Here is a 16,235-nt window from a genome sequence, read left to right as displayed (position 1 = left end):
GGGCTGAAGACAGAGGTTACTTATAGAGCATCTTCCAGACGTGTGCAAAGCCCTGGGCTCAAGTCTCATTACTTGAGAAAGGGGGGGAAAAAAAAAGGAGCACTAGGTGATTTGTTCTAAGAAGTAGTTTAGAAGTGTAGCTGTTCTCCCCACACTACAGATGAGAAAACTGAGTTCCAGAAAGATTCTTATCAATGAGTAGATAAGGCAAGAAGCAGCCATTTGTGTACAGTATGTGATGTTCTTGTCACCATGGCAACTAAGCAGTACACAGTCATGACTTACCAAGATTACAGATCTCTAGTTCTTCTGTAAGTTTTCCTATTGCCTAGTTTCTTCATCCGTATCCATTCTGGTTGCTGCACCCCACCACCACCACCTTGACTCCACTTCTTTTACCTGTTCAGTGTCTTTTGGATATCCGTAGCAGCGATGCCCACAGTTGGAAAGCAAGGTTCCACCTATGGATCTACAGCTCCTGTTTCTCGAATGACTGTCACGTCCTTGTCATGTTAAAGTCAAGGCAGTGGTGGCCTAGACACACAGCACCACATGCTCTGAGCCTTAGTAAGCTCAGCTACCTCACATCCCGTGACCCACAGTCAAGCTTGGGACTCCATTTTGGGCCATGAATAGCAGAGATTTGTGTGGCTTGCTAAAAGGAAAAGAATGTGTTAGCACAACAGCCGACTTGTTGAGGATGTGTTAGATCAACAGCCAGTGGTTTGAAAGGAACAGAGTGTCAGGTAAGGACAGAAAGTGTGACAGTCCCCAGCATGCAGATCTCCCTGACAGTGTGTACAGTGTGTTTCAATGCTCCTGAAATCCTCCTGCCCCTGTTCCCTGTTTCCTCAGTCTGCTTGACAGACTCAAGCTGGTCATATTACACATCTGCTTTTGGACAGAGAGATGGTAGGGCCCTCTGGGGTGAGTCCTCCCATCTCCTGCTTATAGCACCAGTGGACTTGAAATAATCTAAAATAATCCCGGAAAAACAGTAGATTCCGGATGGCCTTGAGTTCAGTAGGTGCTGTTGCCGTGAACAGTTTCACTGTCTGAACAGTGGGGCTGGCTTGAGAGAGACATGGAGTTTTTCTGAGTCCTATACTTCAGAGCTTCAGACCAAAGTCTCGACTTCAGGGAACCCTTCCATCTTGACACCACCGCCACCTTGATGAGCCTGCCTTCTCTTCTGACCTCAGAGAGTTCTCAAGCCAATCAAACATGCAGTGATTGAGGTTCACTTTTGCTCCCCAGCAACATGCCATGGTGGGTTATAGTTGCACACAGGTGCACTGAATGCATTCACCCATGCATTTCCTTCAACCTGTGTACATATGGTATGGGTGTCACATGAATTTTGGTTTGCACATTGGCCTCAGTCTAAAGCTATTTCAACATTGGAGACGCAGACATTCTAAGAGCCAGAGGCACTTGAAATGCAAGCCATCTCTGGCTTCTGAAGTGGTCTTGTGTGCAGTAATCCACCAGGACCCCGTAGCTCAGCTCACGGCTGAAGACTTCCCTCCAATAAGTTCTAATAAAGCGCACTCTGTGAAACCCTATCATCAAATAATAAAAGAGCAGCAGAGTAAATGTACAATTCATGAGATTAATATAGAGCAGGGAGACAATCTTTTTTTTCTAATAATCTTTACTTTTATATCCTCCTTTATGGGGGTGCTGTTTAATTTCATGTTCATTTACTTTAATTACTTCTTGCATGTAGTTTTCATGGAAGTTTGCCATTTTCCAACATCTAAAAGATGGCTTAACTTGAGTTTCACTTCAGACCCTGTTAGAATTAATATATAATAAAACCCAATATGTATATTTCTCATTTTTCACCTCAAAGGATTATTCATCATAATAGAATCATCGATTTTTTTCCCGCAGGGAGATTTTTATCAGACTTACAAGTCAAATTAGTTGAATGCATTTCTTCTGTTAATAAACACAGAGATGTACTCTAGAAGCGTCTTCACACCAAATTGCAGTAATACAACATTTTCATTGCCTCAAGACCTCAACTAGCAGATGACCAGGAGAGGGGGAAAGACACTGTAAATGTACTGGCCTAAAGGTAGATTTCTAAGAAGGGAGAATTTGGGGTTTTGGGGGGAAGGAAGGAGAGATAGAAAACAAAAGTGTAATTCACAAATGAGTGTTTGTTAGATATTCTTTTTAAAACAAGAGAGATTTCTCCCTGACTGTAAACAAAAGCATTTTAGAGGGACAGGATTTCAGGTGTTGGTGGTGACATTTATTTCCCTGTGACGTGGGAGGGTGCTTCAAGGCTTAGGAGATGCTGCCTTAGCTATTGCTTGAGATATTCCAGTTTAGAGGATGCTCACCTTAGATGCAAAGCAAATCCTGATGGACAGTCATGGGTGTAATGGCCCTGACAGATTTGCTTTGCTGCGTGCTCTGTGGGAAAATATTGGTTTTGAAACCATGGAAAGCCCTTGCAAGAATGGTGGGGGGATTGTTATCCATTCAAGTGTGTTTATTAAGGGAAGTTGTGGTAATCAGTGGGCCATTGGGTCTCTCTCTGCCTCTGTGTCTGACTGTCTGTCTGTCTGTCTGTCTGTGTACACAGGTGCATATATTTTTGTATATGCATATGGTGTGCCCTAGAGAACAACTTTAGGTGTATTTCCTCAGGTTTCATATGAATCTTACATTTATTTTTATTCTTATTCTTTGAGGCAGGGTCTCCCACTGGTCTGGAATTCACCTAGTATGCTAGGCTGGGGTCCAGTGAGCCTCTGGGAGCTGCTTGTTTCTGCCTACTTGGCACTGGGGTTATAAAAGTGTGCCACTACATCTATCTCTATTGGTTTTTTATTTGGGTGCTTGGGGTCAAGCCTTATTGTTCATGCTTGTGAGGCAAGTTTTTTACTGACTGAGTCATCGAGCCCAGCCCAGCCCAGCCCAGCCACTGGCTCTTAGCATGAGGCAGTACTTAGCTTCTCCTCACACTGTCAGGACCGCTTCATGCCATTTGCTCTGACTCCATCCTCTGGGAGGAGAATTCTGGGTACATTCTTTACCTAGAATTCACAACCTGGAAAAGCTTCCTCATCCTGTAATGTGGAGCCAGTGGGACCTTGTATGAAGGACAGGATTTAGGTGAGGATGAGCCATAGTGGGAAACGCTGGGGATGGAGGGAATCTGCAGAAGCCGGTGGGATCCAGTGCAGGGATAAGGAGGAGAGGCAGTCTTCAAGGGCTAATAATAAAGCCCTCTTCAGTATGGAGCTGAAATTCACCTTCTCTAGTAGTTTTGTTCAAGACTGAGAATAAAAATGGTTATGATTGATGAAGCACCCTGTGTATATCTAGCTGTAAGTTGGACTAGAGGGACGTTTAAATCACCCAAATGAAAGATTGCATTATCATGAGCATTAATATGGAACAGTTAAGTGTGTCATTGCTGAGCCTGGATCCTGGCATTTGTGGAGCTTAGGGAGGCCAGCCAACCAAAAAGGAGACACTTTCCAGCAAATGCCAGTCTATACTGAGGCGTGACCAGTAAATACGACCTCCTCCCTCCCCCTAACCCGCACCTGCACCCATGCGTGGTCTGTGTGTGTGTGTGTGTGTGTGTGTGTGTGTGTGTGTGTGTGTGTGTGCGCGCTCACAGGCATACACATCCACACAGGTGCCTGTGCCCATATGTGCAGGCCTGTGTGTGAATGACAGAGGACAACCTCAGCTGTCATTTCTGAGGCACTGTGGACCTTCTTTTCCTTAGATGTCTTTCACTGGCGTGGCACTCACCAAGGAGGCTAGCAAGCCAGTGAGCTGCCGGGATTGGGCTGTCTCTGCCTTTGCAGTGCTGGGGGATGAAGCAGCAGGGCTCTAGGTTTCAGAGTCTGCTCCCAATGCTTGTGAGGCAAGTGCGCACTTAGCTGCGCTGGCTCTGCTCTCCTAGCAGTTATAACTCTAAACAGATTAATTATAAAACATATCAGATTTATTATATGTGTATGAGTATTTTACCTGAATGTATATATGGGTGCCATATTTATGGCTAGTACCTGTGGAGGTAAGAGGAGGGTTTTACATGCCTTGGAATTGGGATCACAGCTGGTTATGTGCCACCATGTGAGTACTGGGAATTGAACCCAGGTCCTCTATAAGAACAGCTAGTGCACTTAACCACTGAGCCTCTCTTCAGCCCCTTAGTACCCCCTATTTGTGCATGCTTAACCTGTCTTTCTTAGTCACATGGTAATGGGCTCAAAGGGGATCCCTGGTGTTCTTATTGTGAAGGGACAATTAAGATGGAAACAGAAGGAAGAATTTATTTCCACTGAGAACTAGTAAGAGCGTGAGAAAGTGCACACCCTAGCTGATCAAGGGCATAGAATGAGGGTACTTCAGTGTTTGGATTTTTTTTTTTTTTTTAACATTCTCATTTCCACTAATGTGATTGAGAAACCTGTGGACCCATAGATGTTAACCCATAGAGAACCAATTGAAAATGACAGAAATCAAGCCATTCTTAGGTTTTAAAAGATTTGTTATTTTTGTGTATGAATGTTTTCGTGGTGCCTTTTGTGCACCAGTGTTTGCAGTACCACAGAAGCCAGAAGAGGACGTCAGATCCCTTCAAATTAGACTGACAGACGGTTGGGAGCCTGTGTGCTGTTGCCAGGAACCAGTCCTAGGTCTGTGCAAGGAGAGTGCTTTTACCTGCCGATAGCTACTGGGTCCTCTCCAGCCTCATCTTTTATTTTTAAATATAATTGCTTTTTATTATATACTTTTTAGGTATTTGTATGTGTGTTATTTCTGGGTGTGCCTTGTGTTTGTGGAAGTTGAAAGCTATGGTCAGATCTCCTAGACCTGGAGTTACAGGTGGTCCTTAGCCACCTCCTTTGGAAGCTGAGAAAGCCATTGCAGCCCTCTGCGGGAGCAACAAATGCTTTCTACCACTGAGCCGTCTGTTGGTCCCCATTCTTAACTTTTTTATCTATTGCAGACTGAAGTGTTTTTCTTCAAGTAATGTAGAGTGTGTGTTGATATAAAAGAATGTGTCCAATGTGCAAAAAATATTTTCAGAAATCATAATTTACGGCTCTTTTCAAAACTGAGGAGAAATGCAGCATTTGGGAGTAATATCTTTATATGTCTAAGGTATAAACAAACATGTTACTTCTATGTCTAGGTATTTAATTGCTTATTTAAATGAGCAAATACCTTCTACATAGCTTTTTAAAGTTGTCTTGTTTATTAATGGTGGGCATTTTTTTCTTTTTAATTTTTGTTCTTGTTTTTTTGTTTGTTTTTGTTTTTATTTTTTATTTTTTATTTTATTTTATTTTTTTTTGAGACAGGCACTCAACTATGTAGCTCTGTCTGTCTTGGAATCCACTAAGTTTTCCAGGCTGAACTCACAGAGATCTGCCTGCCTCTGCCTCCTAAGTGCTGGGATTAAAGGCATGCACTATTACACCAAGCTTTGATGGACTTTTAAATACATAGGTTAATCTACTTATTGTAGGCTAGGAATGTCTAAATAGCCATTCATTTCCCTGTGTCTGCTGGCGGGAGTCTTGGCTGACATCGGGGTGTATAGCACCCTGCTAGCCACTGTTTTCATGTAGGAACCACAGGGCCAGATGTCAATGGCCTGTCTCTTCACCTTGGTCTAGCCATAGAAGGAATGGATATACTTAGCATGCTGGCTGATTTTAGTTTTCCATTTTTCCAGAGGAGGGTGCCATAGCAGCCCAGTGTTTCCTAAGGATGCTGACCTTGCAACCGTAGCCATGTAACTGACCCAGACTTGATTTGGAGGTTATTTGGAGTTTTTGAGGTAGGATGTCACATTGTATCTCAGGCTGGGCTCAAATTAATTATGTAACCTGAGCTGGCATTGAACCCAGGGCAGGCTCCTGCTTTGGCCTGAGAGTGTTGATGTGGTATAGTTGATGAATGCTTTCCAAGTTCTTACTGCCACCAAACACAGTGTATTGCTATAATATGTGAGCTAAGTAAAAGGGTGAGGTGTATGGCAATGGCTTAGTGGACAGAATGCTTGCTGCCGAAGCCTGAGAGCCTAAGTTTGGATCCCAACTTGGTTATTCATGAGCTGATAACTCCAACTCTGATGGGAGCTTGGATGAAGCTACGACAGGAGCATGACTGAAGCTTACTGACAGTTCTAGACTCAGTAAAAAAAAAGACCTTGTTTTCAAAAGAGTAAGGCAGAGAATGATAGAGCCAGAACTCCCCAAAATAGTTCTCCAGCATGATACATGTGTGTTCATGTCATATACATATGCATATACACAAGAACATACAAACATGTAATCTCAAATTTTTCAAAGAGGATCACAACTGAATTAAATGCTTAAGGATTTCATCGAGAAGAGAGAGAAGAGAAAACTAAGAAATGACATCTTGTGAGTCCCTTTGCAAGTAGAGTGCTCGCTAAGGGATGTGACAGTGCCCCAGTGATTCATTAACACTGAATATTGATGCTGCCGCTGCTAACTGCAAGCAGCAATTATTGAGCACTTACTATGTGCCTGGTAAGGATTTAGACATATGTCATGTCTTTTAATTCTTGATATAACCTTGTATGGTTATGGCTACCTCTGTTATTTAAATATTCTAGTTGTGAACTCTCAGGTTTAGAGAGTTCATGCTAGTTCCTCAAGGCTACACAGCCTGAACTTAGACAGCCAGGTCAGCTGATGTTTCTGGAGCAACCCTGGAGATACCTGATCTCCTTGTATTGCCCACTGCCAGCTGCAACAGTCTGTAGCGCTGGACCTGCCTACCTTTTCCGACTATTGTAAGGTGAGTTTTGGTTAGCTTTTTTGACCTGACTCTTCCACCAGCACCCAGGATGCATGTTTTTACCAGGCTTCTCTTCCGATTCTGGTACAACTTGGGGAAGTGGCACATACTGAATGCTCCAGGCCACAGCTGCTTCACTCAGGCCTAGAGACAGGCCACACTCCGGATCCTGCTTCAGCTGGCTGTCTTCCTGTGTGTGCATCAGGGGCACCTACAGCCAGTGCAGGTTGTGCCGAAGACGCCACTGTTCCATTCCTTCGGAGTAATCCTGTTGTGTGTGCTTTGCCTTGGGAAACACAAACCAATATCTACTCCTCCAGATAGGGTACCAGCAGCTGAATAAAGTATTAATTCCACAGTTGGCATCTTGGGGAACCATTGAGGTCATGGGAGTGACCCACAGAACACGAGTGACCCAAAGCAGCTGAAACACTGAGAGATCTCATCCTAGCATCTGTGATGACATTCCTATAGTTGCATAGATGGAGCCCCCCCCCCCCCCCACCACCACTTCAGGTAACCTTCCATACTCTGTAACCTTGAGCACCTCCTGAGACCCCAAGACCCTATACAGCTGGAAACAAATTGCATCCAGCTGACAGGGAGAGTCAAGAAAGGGTGTCTGAGATCATAGCATCTAATGACCCTCGTGCTACCTCCTTCTATGAGGAAAAGACATGAGCAAGATCTTGGGCGTCTCTTATTGGATGCTCATCGCCTCTCTGATGAAGATGGTAATGACTGCTGTACAGGGCACAGCATTCCACAACAGGTCCTGGCATGGTCTGAGTCTGTTCTTACATGCTAGAACAGGAAGTCTGGATCACTGGCTCAGAGCTGACTGTGTGTCTGGGGCCTGTATGTGCCAGTCTCCCTACTGTGTGCCCAGGTTTGGCGTGAAGCTATAGTCCTAGGATATTTTGTGTCATTTTGCTGTGATTTGGTTGATTTGTTGTAATAAACATTGAGCTAACCATGGTACGTTCTAGAAGGATGGTTGCCAGGCCAAGTCTTTGAAGGCCTTAAACAAAGCTGGCCTGGGACAGGGAGGAAGGAGGAGGTTCCTGGTCTGCATTTGAGATGCTCTGAAGACCAAGGTAGTTTTCTACAGTGACAGGTTTTCGTTTGTTTGTTTGTTTGTTTGTTTGTTTGCAGAACCCCCAAGATACTTGGAGAAATGGTTAATTACCTTGCCTTGGTTCTGTGAAGGAAGTTTTTTTTTTCTCTCTCTCTCTCATCATTGTTGGGTTCTGGGAGGAGTCAATTATTGCATATCCACAGAACCCCTTCCACAGCAAATTTCATCCACAGTAGCCAAGCCTATAAGGATGTTTATCATTTACTTACTATGTCTGAACGATGGCAGCCCAAGACTGATCTGGTACCCCGATGAGTCAGAGGGTTAGACTCATGGCCACAAGATGGCTGCACAGACACCGGGCCTTTCCTTTTTAATTGGGACATTTTAAGGCCCAGAGTGAGTGGGGGAAATGTCAGTCAGTGAGGCAGAACATTTCATCATGTGCCCTTTCCTTTGTCAAAGAAGGAAACCTTCCCAGGCATTGCCCCATATGTCTTTGGTCAGGACTAAGTTATATGACATTTTGGTTTGTATGAAAATCTCCCTACCCACCCAGGGGCTCATGCGTTTGAATACTTGCTGCCTATCTGACTGTGTGTCTGAACAGTTTGAGAAGATTATAGAAGCTTTAGAAGTTGGAGAGTTGGTGGAGGGGTGTGCCATTGGGGGCAGGCCTTGAGGTTTCCTAGCCCCAGCCCCTCTTTGTCCTTCCTGATGCTTCCCTGCTGCCAGGGTCACATGACCAGCTTGGGTCCTGCTTCTGTTGCTAGGATGTGAAATAAGCCCAGATAAAACCCACTCTTCTTAATTTACTCTCTGGTCAGCTATTTGGTCACAAAAACTTGAAAGTAACACAAACAAGTAACCATGCCTAACTACAGAGGGAGTCAAGGAGCACATAGTGTCAGCTTACTCCATGAGTGGGAAGCTGAGAGAGTTGCGGTGTAGCAAGCTATCCCTGTATGTGGGGAGAGAGAAGGATGGATAGGCTCTACCGATTTGCAGTTAATTTGCAGTGGAGGTGCATTTTGGGATTCCTGCATCATTATGAAAACAGGAATTTCTGGGTATAAGGATCAGGTGAATAAAGAGGACCCTTGCTACAGACTACTCCCCATCTCTGTTGCAATGTTTATCATTCCCCCTCCAAAATGCTTCTTAGATGGCTCAACTTCCTGCCTGAAGCCACATAGACCAGGATGTTTCACAACCCGCACTTGGTATTGTGTGTGACCTGCAGGCCCACGACTGTGGCCTTTGATTCTGTATTTGCTCATTGTTAAAGACCACCACCACTACCCCTGACACACACAGGTCTGATACATCTCTAACATCATGTGGATGATCTGACAGTCACTTTGTCTCTTCATCCATACTTCGATTTCTTCTTATGATAGAGCATTCATCCCACCTGGAGCCCAGTGCACCATTCCAGTCTGCGTGGGTAGTATTCTGTAAGGAAGAGGTAGTCAATGGGCATGTTACTGCCTAAACTGTATCTTGTCACTCCTGGTCTTTGAAAAACAAGTGTTTTTCTGCAGGATGCCTGATGTTTCCGAATGTTTACAAACTATATTCAAGGACAGCAATTCCGGGCTGCAGAGATGGCTCAGCGGTTAAGAGCACTGACTGTTCTTCCAGAGGTCCTGAGTTCAATTCCCAGCAATGACATGGTGGCTCACAGCCATCTGTACTGGGGATCCCATGACCTCTTCTGGTGTGTCTGAAGACAGTGACAGTATGCCCACACACATGTAAATTAAAAAAAAAACAAACAGCAATATGCCAACAGCCTTCCTTTTTGTTTGTTTGTTTGTTTGTTTGTTTTGTTTTGTTTTTTTAAGGCAAGGCCTCCTATGGCTCAGGCTGGCCTTGAACTCTTCTTACCAAGGATGATCTTGAGTTTCTGGTCCTGCGGCCTCTACCTCCTGAACTCCGAGGTCATGCGTGAGCACCACCAAGTCCATTTTTTTTTTTTTTTTTTTTTTTGTGATGCTGGGGCCCAGCCCCAGGGCCCGGCATATGCTAGGCAAGCAACCTACCTGCTGCTCTGAGCCCCCAGCCCCACGAGGAGTTTTGCAGCTAGATTTTTTTTTAGAATTATTTATTTATTTTTATTTTATGTGTGTTGGCATTTTGCCTGCATGTATGTCTGTGTGATGGTGTCAGGTCTCCCAGACCTAGGGTTATAGACACTTTGTGAGCTGTCCTGCGGTTGCTGGGAATTGAATTGGGATCCTCTGGAAAAACACCCCTTGCTCTTATCATCTCAACCATCTCTCCAGCCCTTTGCAGCTAGATTTTTAAAGTCATCCCTGGAGTTAAGCATTGTGCAGGCAGCTATAATCTCTGAGCTCAAAGAGCAGAAACAAGCAGAGGCCAGCCTCGGCTACATAGTGAAATCCTGCCTGTCAGAGGCATGGGTTGGACCCCATTGCTTCCTGGGGAATCTAGCAGACTCTCAGGTATCTGTGGATGGAGAATTGAGTGCTGTGCTGTGCCTCTGTTTCTATTCTACCCCTGCCCTGCCCTTTTCCTCCCTTCCTCTCACTCTTGAATGAGCAGAGACAACCTTCTAAATCATAACGGTGCTTTGGCCTGGTGTTCCACTAATTGGTGGTCAGCCAATGCCAGTAGCCAGGATATCAAACAGAACAGGGAAGGCTGCTAACGGTGTCCTTTTCCGGTGAGTGGGTAGGTGTTGATACGATGTCTAGGGCCAGAAATCCCCGCCAGAGCTAGTTGCCAATCTGGACTCTGCCACTTAGCTGCTGTGTGGTCACCAGTGGGTTACTTAACCTCTCAGTGTCTTGTTATCTGTCGCAAACTGGTAGGGATGTCAACCTGTGCCTTCCAGGGTAATCGTGGAGATGAAGTGTTACCATGGCTGCTGTGTAAAAGAGACTGGCAGCCTCCATTGCTGCTTGTCTGATGTTCCTATGGTTTCTAGTCCCAAGAAAGGGTGATGAATTGGGCAGCCCACAGAGACCAAGTCAAGGCCCCGATTTGCCTGTCTGGTGGCTGATGGGGAGGATAGCCTGAGCTGAAAACCAGGGAGCAGGCAGAACCCCACGCCTGCTCCTCAAGCTTCTGTCACTCCTGTAAGGACCTTTTCCTGCTCACCCCACTGTCACGTACCCCTTCATAGGGTGTGGTGATTTGTATGTACCCGTGTGTGATTTTCACTACTTCTCTCTCTAGACTTGAGGTTGTTGTTAGTCATTAGGTCATTAAAGATTAATGATATATTATAACTAATAATCAGACTCATCAGAATTGCTCAAGAGTTGTTGACCCTGCAGTCCAAATATAGATGGCCATGGATAATGTGGGCAGCTACCTGCTTCTCACTTTGTAACTGAAAGTAAATCACTAACCCAGGACTCAGTTTGCCATGCCTGTGGAATGGGGAAAATATGCTAAGAATGCCTGGGCAGGGAGGCTGTCTTCTGTCTCCATGGTGTATTGGATAAGTAGAACTTGGCATCGTCAGGATATTGTAGCAGCCTGGGTGAAAGGTGCTATCAGTGTTCGTCTGCTCTCCTTTGCCTCTTCCTGGAACATGCAGGTGCTGGTCCAGTGCATGCTGCTCAGGCATACACAGTAGGACTGAGATCAGCGCATTCACATTCTCAGGATTGTATGGATCAAGGATAATCGTACAGTGCCTCCAGGGAGCTGAGATTTTGGTGTGCTGAAAGTAATATCTATTCAGGCAATGGAAATTTTATATGATTGACAATGAAAAATATGTCTGTATATACATCTGTATGTAGTTTATGTATGCATATATATATACATCTTGTGTAATTTATGTATGTTAGTTTTGAGAACATATATACATGTGCTTGTCTTTATATGGACACTTATTATTTATACATGGCCTATATTTTACATAGTATGTGTATGTTTTTATAGATTTACATATAGATATATTGAGTATATAAATATATTGATGTTAGTTTTTCATGTGCATTTATTATATATCATATATTTTACAAAACATGTATATAGTGATCTTTTGTGTTTATAAGTGCTTGTGTGTTTTGTGCATATATATATTTGTATATGTGTGCATATACTATATTTATGTATATGCTGTGTATATATGTTACATGTATTTGTATCTGTGTCTATTATATGTATATGTGTGTAGCATGAATATATGTATATGTCATATATGTATATTGTATGTGATGTGCTATATTGTATGTGTAGACATATGTTGTATGTCGTGTGTGTTGTGCGTTATATGCTGTATGCATGTGATTTTGTGTGTGTGTTGTGTGTATATACGTAAGTGCATGTTTGTGTACAACATTCTGATTGAGTGTGGTTTCTGGTGTCCCACGGCCTGGGTTCAGATCCTAGCTGTCTTCCTTCCGAGCTGTGTGACCACAGACAGTTACCATAACCAGTCTGTGCCATTCTTTTCTCATGTGCAGAGTGGAATAATGACAGTGCTTGCCCTCCACAGTACATGAGGAGTCATTGATCTGGAGTATGATATGCAGAATGTAGGTAGTGCCTACACCATACTAATGATGGTCTCTTATTTCACTGCTGCTGGGAGCCAGGTGCTTGGTCACTTGAGCCATGGGTTGCTCCATCTCTCACCTGAGCCATGACCATCAGGAACTGCCTTACCTGCTTCACTTGTCATTTGCTGTGATCATCTGAGTTCTCCTGACTGTGGGTCCTCATTTACCAGCAAACAAGGGAATACAATTGAGTGGCAGGTTATAATAGCTTCATGAGGTCCAGGGATTTCAGTTGTAAGTGGCGGACGTCTGTCACTGCTGTGTTTTTAGTTTGCATGCACATGAGAGTTGGTGTATATTCAGAGTTGGAAAGCTACATACAAAAAGCTTTATTTATTTTGAGTTCTTGTATTGCAAGATGCAGTTGTGGGGACCAAGGACAACCCCAGATAGCTAGCTAATAAGGATTTTCTTTCCTGTCTCTTTCTCTTTTCCTTCCTTCGTTCATTTCTTCCTTCTTTTCTCTCTCTCTTTCTCCCTCTCTTTTTGTTCATTCATGCTGTGACAGTTCCTTCTGAGCTCTTAGAAATGTGCTATACACTGGAGAGAGCCCTGTCTTTACCACTATGTTTGAGTCTTTTTGCAGTCATTTCTCTCTTTTCAGGAGACATGTTCTGTGTATGATTTTAAAGCTTGAGTCAGCCAGCACACACACTTTCACCATTCCAGTAATTTCCGCATTGTATCTGTAGTTAAATGTGCCTGCTTGGTTGGCTATACCCATCAGCAAACTAGTAGTGCCCAGAAGAGTGTTGATTGGTCACTTGTGGCTGATGACTCCCTGCCAAAAGCTGGGTGCTTGAGCTGCCCTTTAACCAGGAGAGTGGAGAATGGGTATCCCTGCAGTGAAGAGCACTGAGTTCAGTGATCAGGCAAACCAGCAGGCAGAAACCAGCTAGTCCTCTATTTCCCTTTAGTTTCGAAAGCTGGTGACTTGGTTAAAAATCCCACATGTGTCACTGCCTGCTTTTTGCCTCCAGAGTGTATTGCAGCCCCAGGCTTGACTTTATTGACAGGATCAGCACTGGCCCACCTCTATTGGCTTCCCTGCAGTCTAGAAACCCCTGCCTTTCCCCCAGAGGGCTGATAAATGGCCTTCTCACTTCCAAGATCAATGTGTGACAGAGGAAGCCATCTGGCATATGTCCCATTGTCCTTTCTGTCTGCCCAAGGAAGAGGCACACTAGAGGCAGAAGGTCGCAGCTTCGGGAAGCATTGCTGTCCCTCAGAAGCCTCCTTGATTTTGGAACTGTTGGACAGAAACACCGCAGGAACCAAACGCCTGCCAGAGGCTTTTCTTTTGGTGGAATTTCCCATCAGAATTGAGTTGCAGAATAATACATAATAAAAATGATTTTTGAATAAAATTATAAGTTTGAGTGTTCTGCATAATACTTTTCCTAATATTGGATAGATTTCTTTCAAAAAAAAAAAAAGATGCCTGCACTGAACTCACTGGCCCATTTCAATTTTTATTGAAACAAATAAACCCAATAAAAACACTTAGGCTGAGAGCCCTAGCACCACAATGGAAGAATCACCCAGTATTGAATGTATTGATTTATTTATTTACTCCAACTGGAAAATCGAGTATTGTGTTAATGTCTTTTATAAGAATCACACTACTCGATGAAATGGCTAATTTATTTTAGCGTACACATAAATAGCTAGCAATTTTCCATGAGACAGGCTAATGAAAATGCTGCCATGGAATTGTTTCTACGCTGAGGAGTGACTGGGGCAGGTTATGATTGGCTGAGTGCTAAGACGCACTGAACTGGCCATCATATCTGTGAACTTTTGAACTGCTAGTTCTGCCGTGTGATTTATTGATTTTGCTATCTCTCTGTTTAGCTCAACTTTAGTTTTTGCCCAGCAGTGCAGATAAGTGGCATAGGAGATTTAATTTCATGGGTATTTGGGGTTAAAAACCTATCTTTAAGAAGAATGCTAAACATGTTTTAATAAAACATGAGTTGCAGGGGTTTTAGGTTTCTGTAGGCTAGGGATCTGATAAGAAACAAGGCAAGACAGTTTAGAGGCCAGCCCCAGGTTCCCAGCCGGGGAGAGGAGGAACTTTCTGAGCTCTGCCAGTCGCACCAGGACCCACGTGTGTTTAATTTGCTCCATTGGGCCCTGCCCGTTCTTAATTACATGTATCATTTAGTCACCCGCCTGGCTCTTGTACACGAGTCACATTTTGCCTCTCTGCCTGGACCAGGGATCAACTCCAGGGTTCTTGCTGGCAACATAATACAGTCTTGCTCCCCTCCAGGATGCTGAGTTCTGGTGGTATTTAAATGTCCTCCTCTGGGCTAGGTAGCTCAAGAAAATGTGCTTCAGAGTGTGGGCTGGAGTCCTGCTCAGCTTGGCTGATGTGCTGGCTCTGCAGAACACAGATGTGTGTTCTGGTCCACATCAACAGTGTCTGGGTCAGAGCCTGCCCTGCCCTTTGGAGGAGATGTTTCCCTGGTGCTCTGTGGGTAGGGCTGCAAGAAGGAGCAGAATCCTCGGGGAGATCAGCCCTGACTTTTTATTATTCTGCAGGAGCTGTCTTAAGTATGTATCACCTCGGGAATTCGTTGCTGGTGCTTTTATTGTATCAGTTAATTTTTGAAGAGTGGTCAGATAACAGTATTTTAAACTTCCTTCCCCCCAGCCCTCCTCTGCAGGGGTGGCTGCAGGAGGCGGGGCAGAGCTTTATCTTGTACAAGTAACCATCTACCAGATTTCAGATCATAAATTCTGAAGCACGTGAGCGGTTAGGACTCTCTGTTTCAGTGACACAGTATGTGACTGTGAAATTTTTATGAAGGTAACGGTCTGGCACTTTGAAAATCTTAATTATTATTATTCTTTTTAAAAGTACTTTTCAATGACTGAGAAATTTTAACCTTCAAGAAAAGACTGTATGAATGGTCGGAGGGTCAAGGGCTAGTGAGTATGGAGGTATTGGATCTGGGCAAAGGTTTGAAAATTCACATCCATTCTTTAGTGATTAAACTGGCAAGATCTTTATTTGGCTGTTAAAAGCATTTTCTGCCATTGTAGACATTTTCAGGAAGTTTACAATCAGATATTTGGAAACAGCTAACACTCAAAACAGAAAAGAGGAAGAGGAGAGCGTCTTCGTAATTGGAAACAAAACTAGCAGTAAAGCTAAAAAGGGGACTGGCCCTGACACCATTAGCTGGAGGGGTGGGGGTGGGGGGTGGCTGCCACATTCCATTTCATCTGAACTAGTTGTTGTTTACTTTACCATGTACATCCTAATATGGTTACCTCTGAGTTAGAGACAGCCAAGCTGGGGGATTGCGAGCCCCCTCTGAGAAAGTGCTCAACTGGCCAAGACAATGAGAAATACTCCACAACTCCACAAAAGCCTTCCCGGAAAAGAAGTGTCAAATAAATCCCACAGAACGCAACGCCTGCTTCTGCCTCAGAGCTCCCTTATGCAAACCTGTTTCTCCTCCCATCAATGCCCAGAGCAGAGCTACATTTGTTTAGAAATATAAGCCTCTGTCTTTTCCGTTCTTGTCTCCTTATTTCCCCTTCCCTTCATCTGGATTAATTCCTTGAGACACATCTTTGCCTCCTTGTCCCCTGAGTTTTGTTCACTGGAGACCTTTAATAGGAAATTTAAGGTAAGAATGTAGCCCTAGCCTGGGACCTTTGTCACTCAAACTAATGCTTACCAGTAATGCAGACACTGGCAAGTAAGATTGCAGAGGTTTTTTTGTAGCGTGCACACCCCCCCCACCCCCAAACAGAGAGGTGCAGCTTTTAATTGTCATGCA

The 16,235-nt window shown here is 44.1% G+C and overlaps 1 protein-coding gene and 1 long non-coding RNA gene across 23 annotated transcripts in view; one reads left to right on the top strand and one right to left on the bottom strand.

The window, feature by feature from the left end:
* The window catches only part of Foxp1 (forkhead box P1), a 597,405-nt gene that overhangs the window by 301,798 nt on the left and 279,372 nt on the right, over nt 1-16,235 (top strand). Inside the window, exon 1 of one of the 21 annotated variants that reach the window (XM_030255063.1) lies at nt 15,993-16,082. The exons of the other annotated variants lie outside the window; for them this stretch is intronic. The gene's annotated coding sequence lies outside the window, so the exon portion shown is untranslated. Of the gene's footprint in view, nt 1-15,992; nt 16,083-16,235 lie in introns of those variants that run through there. 21 annotated transcript variants of the gene reach the window in all.
* Gm52870 overlaps nt 1-16,235 on the bottom strand; it is a 30,223-nt gene that overhangs the window by 13,846 nt on the left and 142 nt on the right. The window lies entirely within an intron of this gene.

Source organism: Mus musculus, chromosome 6 (assembly GCF_000001635.26).
Source record: "Mus musculus strain C57BL/6J chromosome 6, GRCm38.p6 C57BL/6J".
Classification (NCBI taxonomy): Eukaryota; Metazoa; Chordata; class Mammalia; order Rodentia; family Muridae; genus Mus; species Mus musculus.
The sequence above is the reverse complement of the archived record's forward strand: the minus strand, read 5'-3'. Positions and strand labels throughout refer to the sequence as shown.